This window comes from Cavia porcellus, unplaced genomic scaffold (genome assembly GCF_034190915.1).
Source record: "Cavia porcellus strain 051 isolate PalLab524CR breed Dunkin Hartley unplaced genomic scaffold, mCavPor4.1 scaffold_34, whole genome shotgun sequence".
Lineage (NCBI taxonomy): Eukaryota > Metazoa > Chordata > Mammalia > Rodentia > Caviidae > Cavia > Cavia porcellus.
The window spans coordinates 14,968,994-14,996,682 of record NW_026947517.1 but is presented as its reverse complement, the minus strand read 5'-3'; the positions used below and the strand labels follow the sequence as shown (position 1 = coordinate 14,996,682).

The window sequence follows — 27,689 nt, the reverse complement described above, 5'->3', positions numbered from 1 at the left end:
TTTGAGTACAAATATCATTATAGTTTCACTGTTGGTTATATTTTTGGTGTCACAATTTGATATATTCAAAAATTTTCTCAAATAGAAGCACCAATGTGAAACTGATTTTCAAATATAGTGATATACTTTTAAAGCACAGTTGAAGGGCCAGCAATACAGCTCAGTGGCTCAGCAGTGCAGCCTGGCAAGTGCAAGGTGCTGAGTTCAATTTTTAGTACCAGCAAATAAATAAACAAAAATAAAAAAGACTTGTCACTGTTTATTCCACCGTACTTTTTAGGAACTCATACCACAATCACTTTTAAACATCTTAGAAACTCATGTTCCAAATAGGAATTCTTGGAAGGATGCCCATTTGTTTTTGGAGGATGTTCATCTGTTTTTGTTAGAAAAGAATGAAACACCTCTGAGTTTTAGTTCCTTATGTGACCCTTAAGGAGATAAGTAAACTTTGCAGTGACTAAGATTTTTTTTTCTCAATGTTTTGACTTCCTTTAGCACATTATTCACATTTGGTTTTATTCATGGGAAAAATGCTCATAGAATTTAATTTTTCTGGCCTACTACTTTCTATTCTTTTATATATTTTCTTTATAATAGTAACTAGTAAATACAGAGCCTGCCAAAAAATAAAAAGATACATACACAAAGATAAAAAACTTGTATAAATATTTTAATGTAAAACTATTGAGACACAATGAGATTAATACAAGTTACCCTTTACCTCTAAAATTAAAAGAGGTATTTAAAGTGGTGGTCCCTACCTTCCAGACATTTTTTAGCATGGCAAACTTCGGTTGAGTGACCTTCATCATTGAGATTGCTAAACATATGTTTTAAATTTCTTCTCTAAAGGCCAGAAGTGTAATGGGTTTTCTGCGACATGTTTTAGGGTTCCGCATACCAGGATAACGCTGATGAAAAAGCATCATACTGAGAGGGGAGCCGGGAGCTGAGCCGTGCGGAGCCAGCCGAGCCGGAGAGCAGCACCCGCCGAGCTGCGCTGCACGCGCGCCTGTGCCCTTCCCTGAGCCTGTCCCGGTCCCCCGCCCAGTGGCCGCAGCGCAGCGCTGACGTCACGGCGCTCGCGGGGCTCCCGGCAGCGGGGAGCCGGCCTTTATTTCTCGTGGCAAAGTCAGTCCCCTCTCCCTCACCCTTCCGCCTGGCCCCGGCTCATGCGCCCCCCTCACCTGTCCACCTCCGTGTTTTGCTCCGGAGGGCGTTGCAGGGTGGGGGCGCGCAGGGAATGGCCCGGGGTGCAGCTGGGGGTGTCTGTGGGCTCGGGAAAGGGCTGCGGCGGGGCGCCTCGCAGCCGGGGGTGGGGGGCGGAGGGAGGCGAGGGGGAGGGGACCCCGGGTCCGAGGCTGAACGTGCAGGGTGTGGGAACATCCCGCGGAACCCAGGGCTCGCGGAGGGCGCGGGCAGGGGCTCACCGTGTGGTCCCCCAGCCTCTGCCCGCGCCCGCCCGCGACTCCCTCCAAAGCTCCGTTAACCTCGGTGCTCTCCGCGGGCGGCAGCGTTGCATGGAGAGAAAGGCAGCGCCGAGGCCACGCGCTCCCGCTCCCCCCCCCCCAGGCTCCCGCGTCCTTCCTCCTCCCCGCCAGGCTCCCTTGTCCTCCCCCCCCCCCCCCAGCCAGGCTCCAGTGTCCTTCCCCCTCCCCCCCCAGCCAGGCTCCAGTGTCCTTCCCCCTCCCGCCCCCGCCCGCCAGCCACACCCCCAGGGCGGGGTGCGCGCTCACCGGCGCAGCAAACTTGGAGCAGGCTGCTGGGTCTGTGGGGAGAAACTTGGGTTGTTGGAACTGGAAGAGCATCACTCTCCGGGTCCTGGAACCTGGGAGCTGCTAGGGCGGCCGGCCTCTCTGATCAGTGGAAGAAAGCCAGCTGGGCTTGGAGAGTCCTGGGGGCATGGGGAGAACCTGCCTGCCGCAGTGCCTGGGGCGAGGATTGCAGCGGGCCTGGAGGCCCACAGTGTCTTGGTCACAGAGCTGCGGCGCTAGGGATCCGAACCTGGTGGAGTCCCAGGACTGATCCCTGGACCGGGACCCTTGGGGCTTACCTAACATTTTAGGGTGGTTATCTTGGAGATGGTACATAGGACCTGGAATTGTCATATCCATTTCTTTGGCAGGTAACAGGAAGAGACACTTTCTCTGTCTTTCTCTCTCTCTCTCTCTCTCTCTCTCTCTCTCTCTCTCTCTTTTTATGCTTTAAATTTCATTTGGTCAGTAGTTTGTTGACTGCAAAGGTGTTTCAGGTTTTTTGATTTGCCTTAAGTAAAAATGATAGACAAACTTATAATACAGGACCATCAGAAAACTTTTATTGCTAGTGTTTTTTTTTTTATTAGTCATGAGAAACTATAAAAATATTATGCATATATTACTTCCTTTAGATTTCTTAATTCTTATTCAAATCATTATATCACAGGTTCAGTGATTATCTGTGTTTTCTGAAGGTGGGTTGTGTTAGATTTTGTTGCCTTGCCCAAATACTAAAAAAAATTAGTTGAAATGGAAAGACATTTTTGTCTCATGGCAGAGGTTTCAGTCAGATGGTTCCATTGCATTAGGACATTTGCAGGAATATCGTGGCAGGGTCATGGTAGAGGAAACCTGCTTCTCTTATGACAGCCAGGAAGAAGAGACAGCAAGATCCAGACAGGAATGAGGTAGAGACCAAATACACCCTTCAAAGCCAGTGACCCCAGTCACTGCTTTAACTAATTATTAATTACTATAATTCCTAATAAGATCACTCAGCTAATTAACTCCTCAATGGATTAATCTACTTGATGAAATTGGAGCGTTTATGATCCATATATACATTGGCTTTGAACACTCCTAATTAGGGATTAAACTTTGAAAAAACTTAATCTTTAAGAGGCATTTTAGATTCAAATTGCGGCAGGAGATTAAGTTTGCATTAAACTGGACAACCAACTCTGTGGTGTGTGCCACATCTCATGGAAAAGTGCAGTTATCATTAGGAAATGTGATGTTTCTTTTAAAAAGAAGATGTGTGCAAAACACTGCACCCAAAATGACTCCAAGAGGCCAGGGATACATCTCATCTATACAGGGTCTGCCTGCCAAATGCAAGGTCCTGATCGGTTCCTGGTACCAAAAATAAAACAAAATAAAATGCCTCTAAGCTTAATGCATCTGGAGCACTGTTCAGGGGAGCAATTAGCAAGTGATCGTCTCAAATCTTCATTTACAAATGGTCATACTAATCAAATGATGTTGTTCTTGCTCATTCATTTATATTTGGAAAAAGGGCAAGATAACTTTTTGATAGGACAATTTGCATGTGGTGAGAGGCCAAGAGAGTTTTTTTGAGGGAAAAAAGTCACAGAAAAGAAAAAAAGCAAAAAGGCAAACAATAACAAACTCAATACAATAACAGTATAGGTTTCCAAAACAGGATGATAAGAATTTGACAAAGGTTGTAATATTGCATATTGTTACCTTCAAAGGGTGGCTTAGATTAACAGTTATAGACATGTAAAAATGATCTAATCGTATAAGTATTAACTGTTCTTTTCCAATAACCAATACTATTAATAGTATATTCATTTTAGTTATGTTATGTATATATATGTATATATGCATACATACATATATGCATATATACATATATACATATATATGCATATATGAATGAATTTCTGTTTTGTTTTTCATTTTACTTTATTTTTTTCCTCCTTTCCCCTATCCTAGTTACTTTTCCTCTTTGAGCAGTTAGTTCCTGACCTTACACAGTTTTGGATCATATATACATTTTCAGTTTCTTACACCAGAGAGACAATATTTACACATGTGAGTTTGATGTATTTTATTTATTAGTAAGGTCTCATTACATCGTCTTACTTATAAAAGTCTCAATGTGATTTTTCATAGCTAAAGAGTATTCCATTGTATAAAAATACACGTCTTTTTTATTCATTCCTTGCTTGATGGCCACTTAGGTTGTTTCCAAGATTTGGCTATTACAAATTGTGCTGCTAAAAACATAGGTGGACATATATCACTGTGGTATGATGTTTCCAGTTCTTCTGGGAAAATGCCCAGAAGCAGGATAGCTGGCTCAAATGAAATCTCCAATTCTAGCTTCATAAGGAGTCTCTCCACTGATTTCCACAATGATTAAACCAGCTTACACTCCCACTAACAGTGGAGAAGGGTTCCTTTTTCCTCACAGTGCCTCCCACATTTGTAATTGGTTGGTTTCTTGATCTTGGCCATTCTTTCTGGGGTGAGATGGAATCTCAGTGTTGTTCTCATTTGCATTTCCTGAATGACATTGATGTTGAACTTTTTTTCATGTATTTACTTGCCATTTGTATTTTTTCAGCTGAGATGTGTATAGTCATCTCAAATACCCATTTTTGGGTTGGGGTCTTCGAATGTGAGGGGCCTGATTTTTTAAATTCTTTATATATTCTAGATAGTATTCCTTTGTCTGAGGTGCAGTTGGCTAAGATATTTTCCCAATTTGTAGGGTTTTCCTTTCATTCTGTTGGAGATTTTCTTTGACATGCAAAAACTTTTTAATTAGGTGAAATCTCAGTTGTTGATTCCTGCAAGTACTTCTCATGCAGTTTGATTTTTGTTCATGAACTCTTTGCATACTCCTATGTCATACAGATTTCTACCCACTGTGTCTTCAAAATGATTTAGTGTTTCTGTTCCAATATTTAGATCTTTGATTTCTTTTGACTTTCGTTTAGTGCATGGTGATAGACATGGATCTGGTTTTAGTTTTTGGCATACAGAGAGTCAGTTTTTCTAGCACCACTTATTAAAGAGACTGTCTGTCTTTCAGTGTACATGTTTGGCCCCTTTGTCAAAGATGAGGTGGTTGAATGTTTTGCTAGTTGTGGCTATATCTTTGAATCTATTTCATTGATCTCCAGGTCTGTTTTTATTCAAGTACAATGCTGATTTTATCACAGTAGCTTTATAATATACATTCAAGTGGGAGATTGTGATCAATTCTGCCTTACCTTTGTTACTCAGAACTGCCTTTGCTATTCTAGATCTCTTCAGGTTCCAGATAAATTTTAGGGATGATTTCTCTAGATCTGTAAGGTATGCAAGTGGTATTATGATTGGCATTGGATTAAATCTGTATAACAACTTTGGGAGAATGAGGTCTAGAGAGTTTTTATAGGGCAATTGTCCCAATTTCTTATTTACATGGGATAGGAGTTTTCCAAAGCATTTTGATAATAATTGAGCCTTTCTCTTTATCCTTTGGGCCACTGTGAGCCTTCTTCACCAGTGTACTCTTATAAATTGAATTTTGTTTTCTGCTTTCTGTTTTCAACAAGTCTACATTCTTGCTGCCTTTTCTCTGTGTCTAGTCCAAATCTCTGTTCAAGACATCATTCTTGTGAGTAGCATTGTTGAAGTCTTATGCAAACTCAGATTTATTATTCTGTCATTAGAAAAAAAGGAAGGAAATTCACACATAAGGAAATTCACACATAACGTTGCTCTACTCATATTTATTGAATGAATAAAACTTTTTATGAAATGAAATTTAATGTATTTAGTGTATGTGGAAAAAAGAGAGGAGGAAGAGAGAGAGAGAGAGAGCGTGAGAGAGAGAGAGAGAGAAAGAAAGGAGTTAATAAGTTGTGTTAATAGTTTTGTTAATAGTTGTGGCTTGGCATGTCCGGTACCAACATCTAGTTTCCTAGATTTAATTTAGGTAAGTCATTATAAGTAAATAAGAGCCTTATCCTTAATCATTGCAATATATTTCCAGTGAAAAAGTTTTTGTGTTTCATTCACTAAAAGCAGTCACTGGATGTAAGTTTTAAGGTCTATGAGGATAAGGACTGTGTTTGCATGACCCACGATTATAGCCACTGTGTTGATTCCAGATTTGTTTTCAGAATAGAAAATCAATACATTTTAAATGAGCGACAAATTTAATGAAGACTTGGTAGCAAAACTTTCAAAAGTAGCTAAATTTTACAACAGTGCTAGGAAAATTGATATGCAATCATGTGATTTATTCATTTACTAAAACATAAAAAAAGAACAAAAATGATGATACGGAATTTCAGACTAGCATAATAGGACATTAGCAATGGTTAGTATATCGCATATTGTTATCTTTGAAGTAGTTGCTCAGATTATGAGTTATAGGCATGAAAAAATAAACACTGAGTTTCCTTCTGTGTGTATGACAGTGTTTGACACTGGGGGATAAGAAATAAACAAAAGAGAGTAAGTTTGAATACACGCAGCTTACACTTTGAGTGAGAAAACAACAAGCAATGGGAGTGCACGTGTGCTGCGTGACTGGCATCGGAATCGACCACTTCCAAGTGTTCCGGTAATCTTGGGCCTTCCCTGCAATAAAAGCAGTGTATCCCTCCATGTGTGATATAACATGCTTTCGGAAAGGTAGTGGCATATTATTTCATAGAGCAAGCCTCCAGAAACCTTGTATGTTTTTCTTGACTGCTTTGTTCTTAGGTCTCTGCCATACTTTGATTTCTGTGCAAACATGCCCAGAGTAGACTAATGTATAAGAAAGAAAAGTGAAATGTGGTTGGCTGCCACTCAAATCAAGTGAAAGTCTGAAAAACTTCTAATTCTCAAATAACTTAAGGTGCAGGGGTAATATAATCCTAGCATTATGTGCTCCTGAGATTTTTTTTACCAGTTATGCTGTATTCTACAATAGGTTACTGGCACAAAGCAGTCTTAATATTATAGGTAATTAAATTAGGTGAAAATTAATAGGCAGTAAGAAAGGAACAGGCCCAGGAGGAAGTCAATGTGAAAATGAGAATATATCAAAACAGACTGGACTTATCAGAGACTCCTACAGTGAGACCCAATCTCCTGTCAGGTGCTACCATGCACAGAAGAAAGAAAGAAAAAGAAAAAGAGAAAGAAGCAAAAGAAAGATAGAAATGAAAGAAATGAGAAAGAAAATAAAAGAAAAGAGAGAGAGAGAGACAAAGTGGTGGTACAAGGGGATCCAGGATGACCAGTTGTTCACAAGGCTACACAGCAGCCACAAGGAAACTTGACCTCAGCATTTATTGATGGGGGAGGGGACGATCGGATGACAGTAATTTAGCAGGTAGCTGTGGTTTTACACTAATGAGAATCTTGCCCTGGAAATACTTTACTCTTCATAGTTTTAAACTTAATCTTAGTACATGGGAGAGGATGAGTTGCCCCTATAGGGATAATGGAAAATCTCAAAAGTGTGATACACAAAATTTCAAGCCTCTGTTAATCTCTTATGGAAGTGTGCAACACTAGCCATTGTGATTTTTGGTCCCTAACATGAAGGTGTATCTGAAGAAGGCAAGGCCTCAAGATTAAAATACAATGTACAGATTTACATACATCCCTAAAGGGTGAATGGGACTTAAGATTACATTGTAATTGGTATCATCCAGTCCATTAAAACTAGATATGTATTGGACACCCAGTGGGTGACCCAAACAGCTGGACTTATCCATTCTCAAAATGTTCTTGTTTGAGAAATCATAGATAACCATGGCTAGTGATGTCAGTCCCATACCCTGGCACTCTGCTTCCTATTGGATCAATAAGAGCTAAGTGGCTATATTTATATTCTTGCTGATTGATTATAGTTTGAACCATGTTGTATCCACATGCTGGACAAGTTGTATTTCACAGAGCCTTCAGTGACAATCCATTTCTGAGACCCCTCTTGTCTTTCAGAGACTATGTCTTAATAAATCTTTCCTATTCTTTACCTGCTTTGTCTTCTGGAATTCATTTTCAAACTTGGCACATCTGAACATGAGCAGGTTTGGTGTTATACTTTTCCTGTATCATTATCACATTTTAAGTGGTGATCATTGCTAGGGTGAAACAATAAATATAAAGCAGCTCAATGAGAAAATGTTGAACTCATCACATATTCACTGAGAAAGTGTAAAAAGTGAAGAGAAATTTGTGTAGAAATTAAGAATAAAGTGAGAATTCCAATTTAATATTTCTTTTGGCTTAGCTACACACTAAATAGGCCAGTTTCCTGCTTCCTGGTCTTCTCTCTCCTCCACACTTTAGAAAATTTGTAGTTGTAATTTCTGTATGAGATGTAAATATTTTTAAAAACTCCTTGGCGATTTTACAAGAGTGTTTCACTTGAAGGATGGAGAGGCAATCCCTCTGAAATGCATAATTTGATATAGGGCAAAGAAACTAGATGTCCATATGTGTTGTGTTCTCTAAAATTAAGATTGAATTTTTGAATCAACAGACGTTAAGAGCAGAGAAAGAAAATTTCTGTCTGAGAGATACACAGAAAGGGTCCCACGTGGATTGCCCAAGAAAGCCACAAGATGAGGCAGGTCCAACCTGGGAAAAGTGGGCACACAAGATGAGCAAGAGGTGGGACAGAATTATGGTCAACCAGTAAGATTATCAGTCTAATTGCTCAGGTAGCATTGATTAACTTAAGGATGAGGGCCTTTGCTTGTAGCAGCTGAATTAGTGGCCCCTTCTGGCTTCCTCAAGGTGATGTGTATCCATGCAGAATATCAATCCCTGATGTTTATCTTTAGGGTGTGACTGCATTTGTTTTGTCTTTCCTTTTGAGATCTGGCCCAAGGTGCTAGGTATTTGTTTTCCCTTACAGTTGCAAGGTATATGATCATGCTTATAACTGTCAAGGAAGATAGAATCTGTCCTAATGACTGAACATCTATGGGAGTATAAGAATGTAATATAGTTCTAAGTATGAAACTATCTCCTATCCTCAAAACAAGAGAAAGTAATTTTAAAGGTTTTATATGACATTCATAGAGAAATTTGTATGCTGGTGTTTGAAAACCAGTGTAGAATTTAAATGAATAATATTAATTATAATGATACATAATATTCCTAGTTACAGTTATACATAATATTCCTAGTTAATATAATTCCTAGTTCCACTAGGAATATGATATCAAGAGTAGAGTCTCTGATATAAAGGCCTTAACATTAAGACCAGTATCTTCTTCAAGCATAGGCCACCACACAGATAAGCTGTGAGATATCTGACATAAAAAGATAAAGACATATAAGGAGATATAAGCAGATAATTGTGAATAAAAGAAAGGCAGAAAAGATTTTTAGAATATGGGTGGAGAAAGGACTGAATATATAACAATATAAAAATTTACTAAGCTTTTGGAGTAGCTGAGAGAATGAATTAAATGTAAAGAAATCACTAAGAAGGGAGTAGAGAATGTCTGGAGAAACATAGCAGGTATATGACAGTTGGCCTTTTTCTTTCAAAAATGACTTTCAGTGTAGTCCACAGGACAATGAGCATATTTATCTTGTTTCTAATCTTTTTGAGAAATATTATGAACACTAACTTTTCCCCTTATTTCTTTTTCTTTATAACTGCTGTTTATTTTCTCTTATAACATTAGAATAATCATTAAATATATTTTCAATATTAATGAGATATGTGTATCCCAGCATAAGATTTAACTACCTGGTAATGATAGTACCAACAATAAGAAATACTGTACAATAGTGACCTGATCCAAATTCTGTTTAGATGTTATGCACTGCCAAAGTATTTACCCTGCTTCCTGGGCTGCAACAATTAACCTAAAAGGAATCAGGTAACAGCTTTTGGTATGGAGTGTTACTTTTAGTTACTTTTCTCTTGTTTCTCAGACAAAATGCCCAATGACCACGTGAAAGAAAGAAAGTGTTTATTTAGCTCACCGTTTTTAGACTGTGTAGTTTGTTTCAGTCCATAATCAGCTGGTTCCAAGGCAGGTGGCCTGACTGGGGGGCAACAGTTCAAGCTGCAGAAGACAACAAAGCAACAACAGCAAAAAGGGGAGAACAAACCTCTTTTCCTCTCTTACATTGTATGCAGGCTCTCCACCTTCTGCTGATCTAACACTCACACCCTCTGCCCCTCTCTGGCACAGTCTCAGAACCTTTCCCAAGTGAGGACCCTGACCCCCTGCTGAGTCCCTTAAACTTCTAAACTTTTCAAATTAATACAATATCCTAGAGCCCTAAGGGCATGTCCTCTACACTGTAGGATGTAGAAGTGCTGAGTTATCCGTATAAGCTGCTAAATTTCTCTAGTCGACACACTGCAAGGTTTTGGGGAGCAAGAGAGACCCACGGAACATTTGCTGTTAGTGAATTTTGCTGGATTGACATACCTGGTTCAAATTATTGTAAGTATTGGCTCCTACTGGCTTCTCCTCATTCTTTTTTTAGTTGGTGGTGACATTTTAATCTCATGGTAGAATGGAAGTCATAGACAAAGCATTAGTGTGCCCTTTTTTCCCACTTATTGCCTTCTGGGAGATGTGTGGATGATGTCTGGTAGATGAAATCCTCATTTCACTCCTCTAAATACATCTTGAAATCCAAGGAGGGACAAAGCAATTAGTTTAAAATAATTCATTCTTTAATGTTTATCCTTACATTCTCTCTCTAACTTTGTCTCCATCCAGGAATACCAGGTTGAATCAATAATCAAAATTGCTACACATATTTTTGTGAGTGTAAGTATCATGTACTTTTTTCATAGTACAGTCAATAAGGGTGTTAAAAATATGGAAAAATATACTTAATTATACAGAATTCAAGGAAGTCAAGGCATAAAAATGGCATTCAAGAAGTAAAGTTACACATATATCCTATTTAGAAAAGAGATATGTTGTAATACTCATAGATGGAAACCAAGTTGTCATTAAATGGGTTCAGACATGCTAAGGACAGATAAAAGGATTCTCTTTTCTGAAGGATAAATAACTTTGTGAGATAGGACAGTTTTTCACCAAATAAATATTTAAGCTATAAACAAAGACAATGTCCTTTGTGAGCACAGCAGAGCATCTATCAAATAGTTGGAAATTATCTGAATTTTACGAAATTTAGCTAAAATTTCAGACTAATTGTGAAGTACTCTGGGGATAACCAGTGACACCAGAACATATTCTTTACTACCTATTAAACTACAACACTATGAAGAATTAATGTACTTTTTCTGTATTTTTATAACAAATAATTGAAGCAAGTAGAGAAAAATAGAGGTAAACATAAAGACAACATAGTGCAGAGACACAAGGAAATGTTGAAATGTGACTTCAAGGTTTACTTGAAATGATTGTAGCCATTTGACTGGGCAGAACTAACAATATTTGATGATATTAATGGTATGTTAGTTACTAAAATGTATTTTCAAATTATTGCATTATATTCTTTTGCTGTTCTTACTATTCTCTTGTTTGTAGGGAACATCTATACTTGTGTGAGCTGTTCACTGAGAATCTGTAACGCACAGGACAGGCGGAGAGGTCAGCTAAGAAACAGCAGAAGACAGAAGACAAGACTGCAGTGATAGAAAAAGATGGATATCAAGCCAAATGCAACAGCACTGCGTGCTGTCGGGCAACAGCAAAGGATCCCTTTGCATGCAAAAAGAAAGTTGCACAATATGAAGGAAGCAGTAAAAATGAAATGAAGTAGAAGAGACATGCAGAAAGAAAAACGTTCTTGGATGTGTCACAATCGTCTTGATTCTTTACCTGGAAAACCTGTATTTTTTCCTTTGTAATTATCTAATATACTTTGTGTCAAAGAACAAGGACCTGAGTTCCACTTAAAGAAGATGAAGAAGTTAACAGATACCATTTTCGGGTTTTATCATGAAATTAGAAATGAAAATTTTCAGTTTCTGGTAGTCATGAACAGAGAGCCTCAGGTAAGCCCGAGAGTGCAGGCAGACAGTCAGGATGCTCCTGCGCAGGCTCCTCAGGTGCAGCTGTGCTGGTGGGAAAAATCATGCTGTTTAGCCTAACGAGGCAAAACAGAATAAAGGCCAAGGTAATTCAGTAGAGAGGGTCTTAAATGCACAGCTGTATCAGCTGCTGCCTCCTTCCCACCTGGTCTTCATTTTTTCTCTGTGTAATCTGTTTGCTTCCCTACTGGGCCTGCTAACATTATCTGATTCCAGGCCAAACTGATATTAATCATTTGTTATGAGGTCCTCCAAAATTAATAAAATTTGAGTTTGTCATCTTGGTGTTCCATGAACTAAAGTTAACTACGTGTTAAACCCTAAAGTCCACTTGTTACACCAGGATCAGGCTAAGATGTAAATCTCCATTTGAACTACAGAACAGCTGCACTCCTCTTGAAACTCTACATGCACAGAGAGATGTTTGTTTGTAAGTGGATACAATAGACAGAGTGCTTGTTGGTGTTTTAAAAGCCAAAACCTGGAATACTTTTCTTTTGACTTTACATATGGAGAAAATTACGGTGTAAAATGTAGAGGAGAATAAAATAATACCAAGATGAGTAAGTCCATTAAAAAAATGTAGATGAGCAAATGACTTTAGCGTTATTAATGCTGACTGGGAATTTGACTGGCCAAATGAGCATGTTTACACTTGGGACCAATTAAAAGGCTTACCATTTTAATCACTGGCAGAACTGGACATTCAGTGTTTTCCTGGATGACAAGGGTTTTCTTGTTTTTTTCAGTTTGGCTTTGTTTTGGTCTAGCAACTGCACCAGAGTGTCCTCAGTGTAGAGAAGATAACAATACACTACCACAGTGTTAGTAACAATATCTTGTTACTAACATTTAGTAACAGTGTCTCAGAGTCTCTCTACAGCTTGAGGGGAAAACATTGTTGCCATTCCTACCCTGAGGAAAAGCTACAGTAACTGAATGTTTCCAGAAGTAGAAACATCCTACCAGTCCAGAACCTCCACGTGGACCTGACCTCTCAGCTTTCCCTGACTCCCCACCAGGGCAGCTGCTGTGTAGGATCCGCTGTAACGTACCAACGGCACAGGTGGTGCAGTGCGTTGGGGCTGGACTCATGGAGAATGTCCAGGAGCTTCCCAAGAAGACCCCTCCAACATTACTAGGCAAAAAGATGGATCGGGAACACCCTCCTAAGCCCCGGGAATAGTTCCTCCTGAAATAATTAAATAGACACACATCTTTCAGCTTTGATTATTTTTAAATCAGCCTGAAAAGACCAGCTTTCAGATTCCTGAAGAAATTGCAAACATATCTTTTTAAAAAAATGTAAGTTCTGGGTGATTCCACATTGAGTCATTGAATTGTGAGTTACTAGAATTTAAAGCCTTTGTTTAATTACTTGATTCATAGAAATTCTCTTGATTCACTAATATACAATTTAATCCCCAAAGGCACTCTGATTTTCTATATTTCCCTCTTTAATTTCAATGGGCATTTCTATCACAGTGTTATACATTCTCTTATACGACCCTCTACTTTTTCTTTTTTTCAGTATGGGGATCAAACTCAAAGACCTTCTACATTGGTAAGTCTTTTAAAATATTTGTAATTTCTTACTTGTGGTTATTTGAAAAAGGTACAACTATGAAAACACTTATTACTTTTCACAAGCCTGAAAAGTAATATACAGAAAAAATGCATTATCAATTTTGATATTTAAGCTTAATTCACAAAGAAATCCCCATCACATTTGGAGAAAAAAACTAATCATCAACACCAAGAAAATCCTGTCTTCTACGGTTTCGACCAGCTTTTGTTTCATAAAACATGAATTAAGCCTTTTCAATGACTCATTGCAGAGTCTGACATAGTGAGGTCATCTAATGAATGCAGGGTAACAACCATCTTTGAGTGTAGGTTGTCAGCTGAAAGATGCCATTTGCTGTTTTTGTTTCGGTCCTTTGAGCATGATTTTGCTTCATGTGTGGCCCTACCATGGGCTCCAGTCTTCAGCCTTATGTGTGTATTGCTTCTCATTTCATCCTCAGATTTCCTAAGGATTTCATAGCCAAACCATCGATCTTCATTTCTCCTGCTCCCCTGGAGCAGCAGCAGATTTGTGGAATGTTCTCAGGCTCTTTCTGTGCAAGATTTTCTTGTCTTGTTTTGCACTTTTTTTTTTTTTTGTGGTCAATAACCCCACTTTTTTTCATACCTCAGATTTTGAAGACTTTTGTGACAGTTATTGTTTCCTTACATGGCTTAAAAAATAGTCATTCAATAAAGCTTTCAAATCTTTCTTGGGTCCTTAATGCCTTCCTAGCCCATTAGGTTTTTGAGTAGAAGCCAGAACAAAATGTAGGGAAGAAGATGTAGATGTGCAAAATGACTTTCATAAAAGCCCCTTATGTCACATTTATAACTTCAATACACAGCTGATTCACCGTCCAACAGCATGATCATTAAAGAATAAGAAGGACAGCAGGGACCATTTGGATGAAAGTACAATGAAAACCAATTTAATTTTCTTATCTGTAAGTGTGAAAAATGTTTAGTATGCTGGAATGTCAAAAGAGGAAGTCCAGAGAACACAGGGATAACAAACACCAGGAGGACTACGGAGGAGGAAGTTTTATTATTTTCAACACAAGTCTCTCACAGACATATTCTTAAATTTATGTGCAAGAATTCCACTGGTGTTCCTGTGCTAATGGATATTGCACATATATAATTTATATACTGATTTTGTTTCTTTCAGCTTATCACTGGATTGTAAACATGTTTTGGATTTTTATTGCTATTTTATTTGGATAATCATCTCATTTGCAAAGAGTGACATCTTTTCTCATTTTCTATTTATTGATATATTTTACATTAAAATAGTACCATGTACAACTGTCAAGTAGGTGTACATAATCAATTTTCTGCTTTTTAATTCTAGTTCATTTATTTTTTGCTGATTATTCCCTTAATTATTTGGTCATTTTATTGAGACACAATTGATACTATAACTACACACATTCACATATACAGGTTGGAGTTTGACATGTTCAACCCTATTTTGTTTTGTTTTTTTCATTTACTTATTGGCCTCACTAGTTCATTCATTGTCATTTTGAATATTAATATTAAAACATAATTGTAATAGGTATTTGAAAAAATAATTCCTACTTATAATTCTTTTTAATCATTTGCTCTTTGTCCCACATTTATGAGAAATTTGCCATTAACCATCTTTAGTCTTTTAATCGGTAAATAATTTATTTCCCATTGTTGGAATAGCCTTGCTTCACTCACATCATGATGATACTCTCTTATAAATCCTAAATTTTGTAAAGCAATATTTTTTAATTTCTGTCTATATCAATGGGAGATATTTGTACAATATTTTATTTCCTTAAAATATTTTTGCTTTGCTTTTAGTTTAAGGCTTTCCTAAGGAGGAAAAGGATCCGTGATAATGTCATCACAGTTTAGTACCTTTCCTTTTCTTCCTTTCTTCTGGTTAATAACCTGAGTAGTGCTTTCTCAGGTCTCCAGATAGACTTTTATGGCTGCTTGATGAGGTTCATGAACATGAGCTCTGATATGTCACCTGTGGGGCCTTGTTCTCTTTTTGATTCTTGACCACTTCTCTCATAGGTTCGTCCAATATCTCCTCAGACTTCAGGAGAGTTATTTTCCTAAACTTTAAGGATTTAAAATATTGTATGTTTTGTTTTGTTTATTTTGTGGTATTGGACATTGAACTCAAGAATCACTGAACTATATCTCCAGGCAATTTTCAAATTTAATTTTTAGGGGCTGGGAATTTAGCTCAGCGGCATAAGCACCTGCCTTGCAAGCAGGCAGGTTTGATTCCTGGTACCGATAAAAACGAAAAAGACCAAAAAAAATTCTTATACAAATTTAATTTTTAGAAAAGATCTTACTTAGTGGCCTGGGATGGTGATCCTCCTGACTCTTTACCCTCTCAATAGCTGAAATTATAGACCTGTAGCACCAAAGCTGGCTAAGACTAAGGTCACATAAGTAAAACAATAGCCGTGAATTTTCAGGTGATATTTGTCTTGCTTGGTTATCGTAAAAGTTCTCTCGGTGCTGACTTTGCAAAAGTATCTTTTAAATAATTTTGAACATATTCCAGGCTATTGGCACACATTTCATTCCTGGAGATGGTTAGAATATGGTGTTTCTAAAATGAGAAGGACTTATCTTTTCTCCTCTACTTTGGAACTAAGATGAGGTAAGTGGCCAGATACCTCCCCCCTCCAACAACTTGTGTCAAGTGTTCCTCCAAATCTGTACTGTTACATGTTTTATGGATACCCTGTTGCCTTCTCCAGTGTTCATGGCTATCTTGAAACCTACATGTGGCAGAGTACACAATTAATTGTATCTAGTTTTATAAGCAGCATTAGGAAGCCAAAAGTAAATACACTATTTTCTGAGTGGTAAAAACTTCACATGTTTTAAAATCTATGACCTGAAATTTGTTCTATGAATAAACCAAATTGTAGATAACACAGGATGAAAATTCCTCTTCATATCTTTTAAATTATCAATCACAATTTATGAAACCAATCACATACATGAATAATTTTACACTGCCTAGACAGGTATCAAAATCATTCCAATACTGTGATTGTAAAATGGACCAGTTTTTAAAACTATGACAGTTTACATTTGAAAAACTTGAATAATTACTTTGAAAACCAATTGAGCAATACTTATTATGAGCAGTCCATCTTGGGTTATTTTGGAATGGATAAATTTTAAATTGATATAAAAAGTTCTGTATCCTAATTCTGTGTTATATGCTTCTTGTCTGACTTTCGCAAATGAAATAAAAAGTATGAAAGCTATTTTTAAAGCATCAATTTTTACTCAAATATTATTTAAATGATGAAAAATATTAATGTATTTACAGGGAAAATGTACTCTTAAATCACTACATGTGGGTAGTATAAGATTCAAGAATAAATAGTATAAAGATCAGAGGAAGACTTCACAAAATTGCAAATAAATCTGCTTCTGTACATATTCTTTTCAGATGCACATAGAAATGCTTACTGAGTTTTAAAGGAATACTTCTATTATTTGTGATCAGATAATGTTATAAATTATTTCTTATTGCATAAACTTATTTGTAATACTAGAAAAATGAACATTAAATGTATCAGTAGCTTATGAAGTTGATCAGAAATATTCATAAAATCCTGGGCCTCTGACAGCCCAGTTCCTCGGATTGAGAGAGGGTCACTGAGGTTGGGGCAGGCAGCTGGAGACCTGAGGAGCTGGTAGTATGTGCTGGAGGCCTCCTAGCTCCTTGACAGGCAGCGGGAGCGATGACCCCAAACTCTGGGGCTCAGGATGGTGGACACTCACTCCAGCCCAGAATTCCTCCACATTATTTAGAGTTTCCCGGCTCATGCCTGTTACTGGCAGACTGTTCACTATCCCCGGGGGCCTCCACTGCAGACTTCCTCTGGATTATCCATGAACTGTTGGCCACATGCCTCGGCACAGGGTTCCGGTGCCCTGCACGCCTGGCACCGCCTGGGCACGCGGGGCTGCGGGACGGAGTCTTCCAACTGCAACCTGGAAACGGTCACTCTGAGGACAGGGCAGCGCCGAGGGGCCCAAACCCCGCTCTGCTCCAGACATGCCAGTCCCCGGTGACTTTTTCTTGCTGGTTAAAAACGCGCCTGCGCCTCCAGAGTTGAGGGGCGCCCTTCCCTGGTTCTGAGTGAACAGAAAGCCTGGCCAGCTTGGTGAGGGGAGCACTCTTCCCCGCGCCCTGGGCCTTGCCGGTATTCGCCCTCACTCTATAGCAACATTTTTAGAGTGAATATTTTGTGTTTACTTTTTAACAACATTGCAAAATATAAGTACTTAGTACTCAGTGATAAAGTTAACAGTAATTACATCAAAACATGTTTTAAAGGTAAATCAATTTTCTTAATTTATTTTAACCCGTTTATTTTCCCATTTGCTGCTAGGCTACCCACGAGCAGTGGCTGTGACTCTGTCACTTGCAGATTACAGCAAAGAAATAGAATTCAAAGGGCTGCTGCAAAGTTTGCTCTTTTCACAGGGACAAAGTTTGCAAGACTCCAAGATAAACAGTATTTTGGGGTGGAGCTAAATTTTGTAGTTTCAAGCTTTGAAATCTACCACATGAAAATGTCAAATACTGATCATCATACAGCTCTCTGTTAATATTTACTAATGACATTCCAAAATTATATTTACTTTTATCCTACTTTGTATATGCATATAGTACATATACTATTTATATGTCTTGTGGATAATTATTACAAGTACATAACACACTTTAATTCCTTTTACAGTGCTCCTTCCCTTCCACCTGACAATCCCCTTCTCTACTGAGAAAGATCTATCCTCCTAATTCTTATTACCTATCATTTATTTTGCTTTATATACTTTTCCTAACTCTCTCATATAAGAAAAGCCATGTGGTATTCAGCTGGTACATTTGTTTAATGTCATTTAACATTTTGTTCTCAGAATGCAATCATTTTCCTAAAAATAACTCAAATTTATCTTTCTTTGTGGCTAAATAGTAAAACGCTTATATTCAAAGTTCTCAGTAGTACTTCCAATGTTTGCATAACTTAACTTTTATTTTAAAGTAAAATGTGAATAATTCAAAATTTCTAAATGGTTTAAAAATATGAGATTTTTATATCAGTATGGTTAACATATATTATTATACTTAATAGATATTATAACACATAGTATATTATCACAATACAATATGAGTATAATAGTAATTGTGGGAGTTGATTTAAGAACTGTTACTAATCAAGGCTAAAAAATAAAGGAAATCATTGCTTTAGTTACTAGCCCATGCATTCACATCTAGGAAACACTTATTTGATTGATAATTTTTATTTAAGATATATATTTTATTGTTTTTAAAAATATATCACACTTTAATAAACAGGCAAATTGACAGTTTTTTTCTCAGATTGGCTTCCATGTCTGCTTGAATGTTTCATTTTAAGCAACAGAATGGCATGAAAGTAAGAAAAACATGTTTCTAACAAAAATTCAATATGGTAAGAATAGTAAATAAATGTGAACCAGTTTCTAAGAGTATCTCATGGAGGTATTAACTGGAATGCATAAATCTCCACTATAGTTCAGAGATGAGGGGCGGTGAAATAAATGTATTAGTCAATTAAGGTATGATTGTCAGTTCGTGAAAAGAAAAGGTTTAATTTTGCCGACAGTTTTAGAGATTGCAGTCTAGATGAGAAAGACATAATAGTTTCAGTCCTCTGATGAGGACGGGGCAGCACAAGACTGCATGAAGTTTGTGGTGAAGTAACCCTGCTCGCATCGTGAGCACAGAGAGACAGCCTGAGTCATAATTCCTCAGAGCATGTGTTCATGATGACTGCACAGCACTCACCAAGCCCCAACTCTTGTTCTACAGCCCCCCAGTCTCAGGAATCACCTTTAACATGTGGACGTTCAGGGAACATTCCAGATTTGAACAACTAAATACTGAAATTGAATTAGAGGACCTAGTCTAAGAATATTCATTAGCTTTTATGTGAATTTGGGTATGTCACTTATTTCTCACTCGCCATTTACTCATATTAAAATACATATAATGATTCTGCATTCGTTTCTGCATTATATAATTGTTTTGTGAATTCAAGTATGAAAAAAGTTTTATAACTTGAAAACTAAAACTCTTATCAAGAGGCTTCCAAATATTAAACATATTTTTGTAGATGTCTTTATGACACTTGCACGGTCTAGGTTGTTAAGAATAAAAATAAATATACATTATATATGATATAGATGAATATATATATATATGTATATATATATATATATATATATATATATACATATATATATTCTTACTGAAAATGTTCAGTTTACTGATTGTTAGTGTTTAATGTATTTAGAGCATACAATATATTAGGTAGATAGATATCTGAATTTTATGATTGTTTGAGAATCACATTTGTCGCTTTTCTGTTCGGGGGCAAAAATTTCTCACATTTACAATCTAAATTCACAGAGCTTCATTTTGGCCCATACTTTCAGAGATTTCAGTCCCCCTGGTGGAAAAGCATCACAGAGGAAAGCTGCTACACTCATGGCATTTGGAAAGCAGAGCAGATTACAAAGAGCCAAAGAAAAAAGTTTCAGTGACTAATATAGTCCGCAAGGTTATGCTCTCTTGACCCATTTTCTTAAACTATACCCCAAGTCCTAAAAGCCCATTCAAATACAAACTCAGTTTTAATGAAGTTACTGCCCTCACAATCTAACACCTCTCCAGGGGTCTCTCAGTCCAGTCAAGACTACAGTGAAGCTCAACTGATTGAAGACTATCACTTTATCAATTTGACACTTAATTACACATCTTTAAACTATGATTAATTTCTCAATAACCTTATATCTTTCAAATACATTTGATCTTCAAATACACCATGACCTCATTCTTCTGCTGGTTCTGCTCCTTGCTCATAACTTTTTGGACCATGTTCCATTTTCCTGGCATCTCCAAGTTTCTGTGGTATCCACTGCAGCTTCACTCCACTCCCAGGGACTCAGCAGCCTCTCAGGATCTCGTAGCAGGCAGGGATGCTGGTCTTATAGTATTTTTGCTCCACCAGACCACTTAATGCATCATCTTGAACTCAGCCTTACAGAGTTTTAGCATGTGGATAAACTAGAAAAATGATTTGTAAGGATATAGCATTTTGGTCTCTTGTCCAATTGTCAAAAGAATTCTCTCTTTCCATCAGAAGTCTAGAGCTTCTTGAGTACAATTTTTATTCTAAATCCTTTCAACATTCAGAGCTTCTGAGCTACTGTAATAATCATCTATCAGTCTCTGTTTATGGCTTTCTAGGAGTCTGAAGCCCACATCATCAAATCACACATTCCTCCTAAGAAATAGTTACAAAGGCTTCTGAGCCCCCATGGTCATGTGTAGCTACAGTAATGACCCCACTTCTCTATTGGAAATTTTCTGAACTGTTCACTTTTCTGTTGCCGGACAAAACTTCCAAACCTCATAATTTAAAAGAAAAGCTTATTTTGGTTCATATTTTCAGAGTTTTCAAATCATGATTGTTTAATTTTAAGGCTCAAATATCATGGCAGTAGAGCATTCACAGGAAAACAGCTCAAAATACCCCAGAAGGGTGGGAGAATGGGGCAAAGCCAAAGAGAGTTGATGGACAGATGCAGTCCCCGAGGTCCTGTCTCTGGGGCCTGCTTCCTCCAGCTGGACCCACATCCTAAAGCCCACTCAGCTATAAACTCATGGATAAACTTACCCATTGATGAGGTTAGTCTCCTCACAATCCAATCACTTCTTTCAAAGTCTCTTCATCTTTTCAAGTTGGTAATGCAGATGAACAGACACAATTTTAAAAGAATAAATACATATATATATAATTTAATATAATATTGTATATATATCACTCAGTAAAATCTTTGAAAAAACTAACAGTTAAATATTAGTCCCAATAGGATAGTACTTGTTAGTGGTTCTGGCATTATGTTAAGATTAAAATTCAGTAATTTTCCTTATCTCATAGAAAGAACTGACTTTTCATTGTTTATCTTTTTTGTTTGTTTGTTTTTGTACCAGGGATTGAACTCACAACCTTGCACTTGCCAGGCAGGTGCTTGTGCTGCTGAGCTAAATCCCAGCTCATTGTTTATCTTTTAATCAACAACATGAATGCTAGTTAAACTAGTATTATTGATTGTGGAAGTGTGGAGTTTAATTTAAAAATTTCAGCACGATTTCTTCTTGTGTATGTGTGTGTATGTGTGTACCAGGCAGAGTATCAAACTAAAAACCTCGCACTTGTCAATCCCCAGTCCCAACATGATTTCATTTTATTATTTTTCTTTTATACTAGAAAGCAAAAGTACTGCGTTAAGTGACATATACAGCACTTTTGAATTTATAATCACCTCTGCTCTGTGGCATCATAATTATGTGGTAGGTATCTTGTAATTTTAACATTTGCTACAAAAAAATAATGGTTTTATATGCTCTCATTATGTTTACCTGCAGCATCAATTTAGATGCCTCTTTGTGCTGCTAAATAAAAAATTTAAGAATATCAGCTGAACTCAAAACCTTCTTAGAGGTTTTATAATCTGTATTTTGTAGTTCATCTGATTATCACTTATAAATTGAATTTGTACAAAACAGAAAAATTTTTAAATTTAAGGCAAATGATACTATTTATATTATCTTTTAACTTCAGAGTTTGGAAAAGATATGCGGCCATAAAAAGAAAAGGTTGCAAGAATGTTTAATAATAAACATATTGAGACAGCATGAGGTTAATATGTCACATTTAGCTGGTAAAATTACAACAGGAGCACGCCCCACTCAACAAGGAAATTGTACATATTCTAGAAAATTCTAATTTATATTTACATTGAAATTAGGTCTTGCAGGTTAAAGAGTGAAAGTGCTACTTTATTTAAATGAATGCAGAATGCATTGTTACCTGTTTATGAAGTTGCGCTGCATTCTGCTTTCCAGATGTTATATTCTTGAACTTCATCAGTCCTTCCTGAAAACTCTATTTACCAATCTAAACTATCATCTGTGACAAATTCTGAACTGTTTTTAATCTATATCCCTTTCATTCCACCTTTCCTGATTATTGCATACTCATTTTTACTTTCCCCTAGTGTAAATTCCCCAAATAAAAGACTGCGTTTTCTGGCCTTTAAAGTGACATGTGGCCACTGAACTTAGTTCTAGTCAAATGAAATGGCTGTAGTAGTTTTAGACTACACCTCCTGGAATTTGAGCACAAGTAGAAAGAAAGCTGTATCAAATATCCTGCATCCAAACTCCATTAACCTTCCGGATGTCACTAGGGTCTCTGTACAATCCGTCATCAACACAGTAGCCACACTGACTTTTAAAAAGCAAATTAGATATCATTTCTGTCCCCTGCCCAGCCACTTTCAAAAGCCATACTTTGATTCAAAAACAAATTTCACAGCCTAGTAAATAAAGCCTCCACGCATTTCTTCCATCTCTTACACCTTTAACCACCTTGTCATCTTTCAGGTCCACTAATCTTTAGAATATTTTCAGGTTTTTAAAATGTGCCAAGATCCTTTCTACTCACTCTGCCTAGAATGATCTCCCCCAGCTCTGTGCAGCTAGCATGCTCTTGTCAAAGTCTGCTCTTTAGGGGGAACTTGCCCAATGAACTGGTTCATCTTTTTACAGTACGTTCAATCATGATGTAGTGTGTGTTCTCTGTGTGCTAACCATGGACTGCATTATTTGTTTATTTACTGACTTCTTACAGAAGCACAGATTTTTAGCTATTCCTTTTTTGCTGAATGAGAACTCGTGTTTGGTCCTCAGTGTAGTATGTGGTGTGAATGTAGCCACTTGCTGTGAAGTATAAAGCCACTATCCTCTTCCCTAAGAAACAAAATTTTCCTTCCACATAAACCGCACCTGTGGTTTTGCCTCCTGTTACACCCAAGACCTAGCCACAGTGCCTTGTTCTTCTCTGATAGACCCAGCAACAGATCCAGCCACAGACCCAGAAATCTAAAAGGCCTACCAATGGGAGTCCTCAGGGAGGGGCACCCCTGACCCTAGTCCTCCTCCCCAGATCCATAGTCAAAGGACTTGATTTAACCTCTCCTCCTCTCAAATAAAAGCACTTTGTCCACTTCCATTTCCTGCTGACACTTAGACCCATGACCCAGGTGTATTTCACTGGAGGGAAAGAGCCCCACTTTAAATTTTCTTGAGGCTGATAATTTTGTTGATTTCACCACAGATCTTTTCTGCCCTAAAACTTCTACACAAATTAATTAGTCACATGTCCATTTTACAAATGTTATTGTAAAGTATAAACTCCAAATTGGCACTATTTCCTGTATTTGATTTGCTAAGCAGTGGGTTTTAGAGTCACCCTACTCCTTGACTCATGTTCCTACATCACTGTGAGATGGTTCTGTGAATTAGATCAAGAATGTCCCCCAAATCTTGCTTCATCACCCAGCCTGCTGGAGTTACAGGTTTGTGGCGTCATTCTGTCACTCCTGCTCTCCTTTTCATTCTATAGCTTATTTTGTTTATTGAAATGTAACTAAACCATAATTATACACAATATATGAATATACAGTTGCTAATTATTTCATGGCCATAAGTGACTTAAATAGTAATATCATGTACAAAATGATCTTGTAATTTTGTAATTGATCTTGTAACTTCATATGAGATGAAATTCATGTGATGTTGAATGTCTTATCCAAGGTGCCTTGAGCCAGTTAGTACACAGGGCTCTCAGAGATTACAGGCTAGTACAGGAAAGATAAAATCTCACATCTGTTCTCTTCTCCAAAGAATTGCCATTAACCAAATCTTCAGCAGTTTCATCTTCAGGAGCTACAGGCTAATCTCATTTTGTGCACAGACTTTGGTCTATTATATGACTAAAGGTAATTTGGTGGAATGTAGCATTGACTTTTGTGATTTACAGCTTTCACATGAGATCGGATTAAAACTAATTGACAGATGATAAGACCTTACCATTTATTGCTTCTATCCTGAACTTTATTTATTCATCTTCCATTGTGCTGAGAGCTTTTGTTTCATATAATAATTCACTTGAAATTGTACCTGAGCATTTACTTCCAAGAAACTTTACTTCCTAAAACAGTGCATCTTAGGAGTCATCCTAGAAATGAGCAGCTAATTTCCAAATGGAAAGGAGAATCTCAACACTAAATACAAGCCATGAATTGACAGCTATTTTGCAATGTAATTGCTAGGGCTTCATTCATAGAGGAAAGGAATGTGCTATATTAAATGATGAGTATTTTGACAATCTAATGCTGCACACATTTAAGATAAATGGGAGAGACAGCAGTTATAAGAACATTAGAATAGAACAGGATAGCTGTTTCTAAATGCCGATGATCAATTTACATGAGAATAATAGATCTTTTAATCAGCCATGAACAACAGCTTATGAAACTCAGAACAAGCCTGTAACATTTTTAAAGAGCCTCATCTCCTGCTTTGAGAGTGTAAACATAGTTTAATATTGGACATAAGGCATAAATAGTACAAATTCTTAAGTCAAAACAAAAGATGGAGCCTACGATAATAGAGATGTAAACAAAGTATGGACGAGGAAGAGACAAAGTTTCAATAAAATTATTAGTGCATGTTTGCAGCATGTAACTATTACATATGTATTATCATACAAACACATTTTTCTTTTCAAAAATTATTTTTATGAACTTTTTGTAAATATGAGAAAATGAACATCCCGAATACATTGAATACAACAATTTTTGTTTACAAATCATTATTTTGCCTATCACTTTGTGATACATAACTATATATTGCATGTGACTAAACTTTTAATATTATTTCTTGGAACAATATCAAATCTCAATAATAGTTCAATATAAAGAGCAGTTAAATATCATATGGTTTCTCTTATATGAGAAAAGACCTGGTCAGGATATCTCTACAGATAACCCCCATGACGAATGTAATCATAATATATTGCAAACATATTCTAATGAAAATATTTTAAAACCTAAAGAGCACTTACATTCTGCATATGGATACATAAGGGTCCTGACTAGGATAGAATGCTATTGCAATCAAACATTAAAATCCAAACATCCTCACCCAAATTCCTATGATGTGGGTAGTGACTAAAGACGGAGTGATCACTTGCAGCAGAGCCAAGGCCAGCCTGAAGAACACAGAGCGCCTGAAGCAAGTCACTTCACTAAGCAGCTCTGCTCTCAAGAACACTGGGTGCCTGAGACATTGCACATGGAGAAACTATGAGGCAGAGGTTCACATGAGACTCCACCTCCCAAGTGGATAAATAAACGTGCCACAGCTCTTGGCACTCCCACTCCTTACACCCTTCTTTTTTCTTAATTCTGACTGGCAGAGAGGGCTTCCTGTGGCCTCAGGTTCCTGTATTCTGACTTTGGTTCTCTTTTCTCCATTCTCTGGTTAGACGTGTGTCCCCATCAATCAAAATAGATGAGAATGAAGTAAAAGCAGTAGGATGAATTAATCAGTCCATACTTTATAATGAAAGCACTGTGCACTTTAAAAGCTCTCTACTTTTTCACAATCTTTTAGCACCCCATGTTTAAAGCTCAATTTCAGGAAAGTTTATGCTTGCTTTCAACATTTTCAGAGACTTCTGTCTTTTGTTGTGATTTGTATTCCAGCTCTCATCTCCTTTATATGGATTGTTCTTCCTTTTCCTTATTTTTGTGTTGTGTCAGCAACATGGAATGAGAGTGTATCAGGAAGCTGTAGGACAGAATATTCATGTTCATAGCAAGTGTGCAGCCCTGCTCCTCCCTGAAACAGGCCTGCACCCGACACATAAGCAGCAATCCCCAGATGGGACTTGGCTTTGATCTTACTAGGGCTCCCTCCTCCCTACTGACCCAGCTGCGCACTGAACAGGCCCAGTTTATGACTGCACTTGGTGTTCCTGTAAGGAAAGGGGAAAAAAGAGGACAAAGGGTCAAATGGTTAGAAATTTAATCTCATTTGATGCACACTAGAAAGTTCTTGTATTACAGAATTTGGGAGTTTTCAATTTTATTTCTTGCTTGCTTGCTTTTTTTTTTTTCTTTTCTTTTTTTATAGTAGTAGTTTAACATTGATGCCAATTACCTTAAGCTAAATGTCATGTAATTTTACATTATGGTTTACTTGTTTCCTAAAATATTTACAATATACTAGTGACTGTGGGAGGCTCTGTTGTATAAGAAATCATGTATTTCATAAAGACATCTAGCTTAATTGAGTAAAGTATTTTACTATTCCTAGGGCAAAAATAAAGGCAAAATCAAACTCAGAAGCCATCTTTACTGTTACCTATATCATCCTTTGTTCTCTTAGAACCATCGTGGAATTTATGAATAAGGAAAGTGAGCACACACTGGCAATAATTTATCCTACATAGCAAATTTTCTCTTAGCACAACAGTTAATTCAGGGTTTGATATATGGATAAAAATGAATAAGTTAATAAATAAACTTGCAGAGTGAAATGTTACTCTGACTTTCTGCTTTAAAACTTACATTTTCAATAATGACTGTACTTTGAAGAGAAAGACTGAAATATGAAGAAGAAAGACAATCATAGTTTTTAAATGTCATTCTCATGATTGGGTGACTATTTCTCTCACTGACTGAAGAAGCTTCTTGATAAAACTATTATGTACTTACTTTTTAAAAATCTGAGTGAAATACTATATTCACTCATATTCAGAAACAAGAGTTTCAAAAATTGATCATATTTTCTTCTTTAATCAAAGTTTGGAAAATAATGTCTAATACTCTCAATAACTCTGTTTGAAGATTTTATTAAAATATAGACTATATCAAACTTTTTGAAGGACCCAAAACATTTTTATGTGTATATATATATATATATATATATATATATATATACACAAATATAGATCTATTTACCTAACTTTATGCACATTTTTTGGAAACTGAGTTTTTGTAGCATAGAACATAATGTGTTAATGTATGCAATTAAACATTTTGATTGATTTTAATATGAAGTAATAAAATGTTTAAATAAGGCATAATTTTGCTAGAAACAAGTAATTTTTTATTTTGAAATTTTGCGGTATTAAAACCATCAAAATAACATAAACAATGACAGAATATTTTTATTTGTTTAACAATAAAATCTATGGTTAAAGGACTTATATAAATCATCAAGACAGGTAGTTTAATTTCATTTATGCAGGAAGTTATGAGCTATATTAGGATGTATCAAAAACAAGTACTTTCTAAAGGTGTAAGAAAAAGATGCCTTGGGAGCATCTCAAAAATCAATAAGAACCTAACCATCAAAGTTGAAAAGG

General features: G+C 36.9%; 2 long non-coding RNA genes across 2 annotated transcripts; one reads left to right on the top strand and one right to left on the bottom strand.

Annotated features, from left to right (window-relative positions):
* Positions 1-2,298: 2,298 nt before the first annotated feature.
* LOC106027995 (uncharacterized) lies at positions 2,299-27,161 on the bottom strand. Its single transcript, XR_010045551.1, has 5 exons — positions 21,084-27,161; positions 12,825-20,470; positions 10,184-10,385; positions 9,729-9,811; positions 2,299-5,439 (listed from the first exon to the last, which is right to left on the bottom strand). It is a non-coding gene; the product is annotated as an uncharacterized LOC106027995 (long non-coding RNA).
* LOC106027996 (uncharacterized) lies at positions 10,383-16,024 on the top strand. Its single transcript, XR_010045552.1, has 4 exons — positions 10,383-10,531; positions 11,264-13,074; positions 13,301-13,333; positions 15,896-16,024. It is a non-coding gene; the product is annotated as an uncharacterized LOC106027996 (long non-coding RNA).
* Positions 27,162-27,689: the final 528 nt, after the last annotated feature.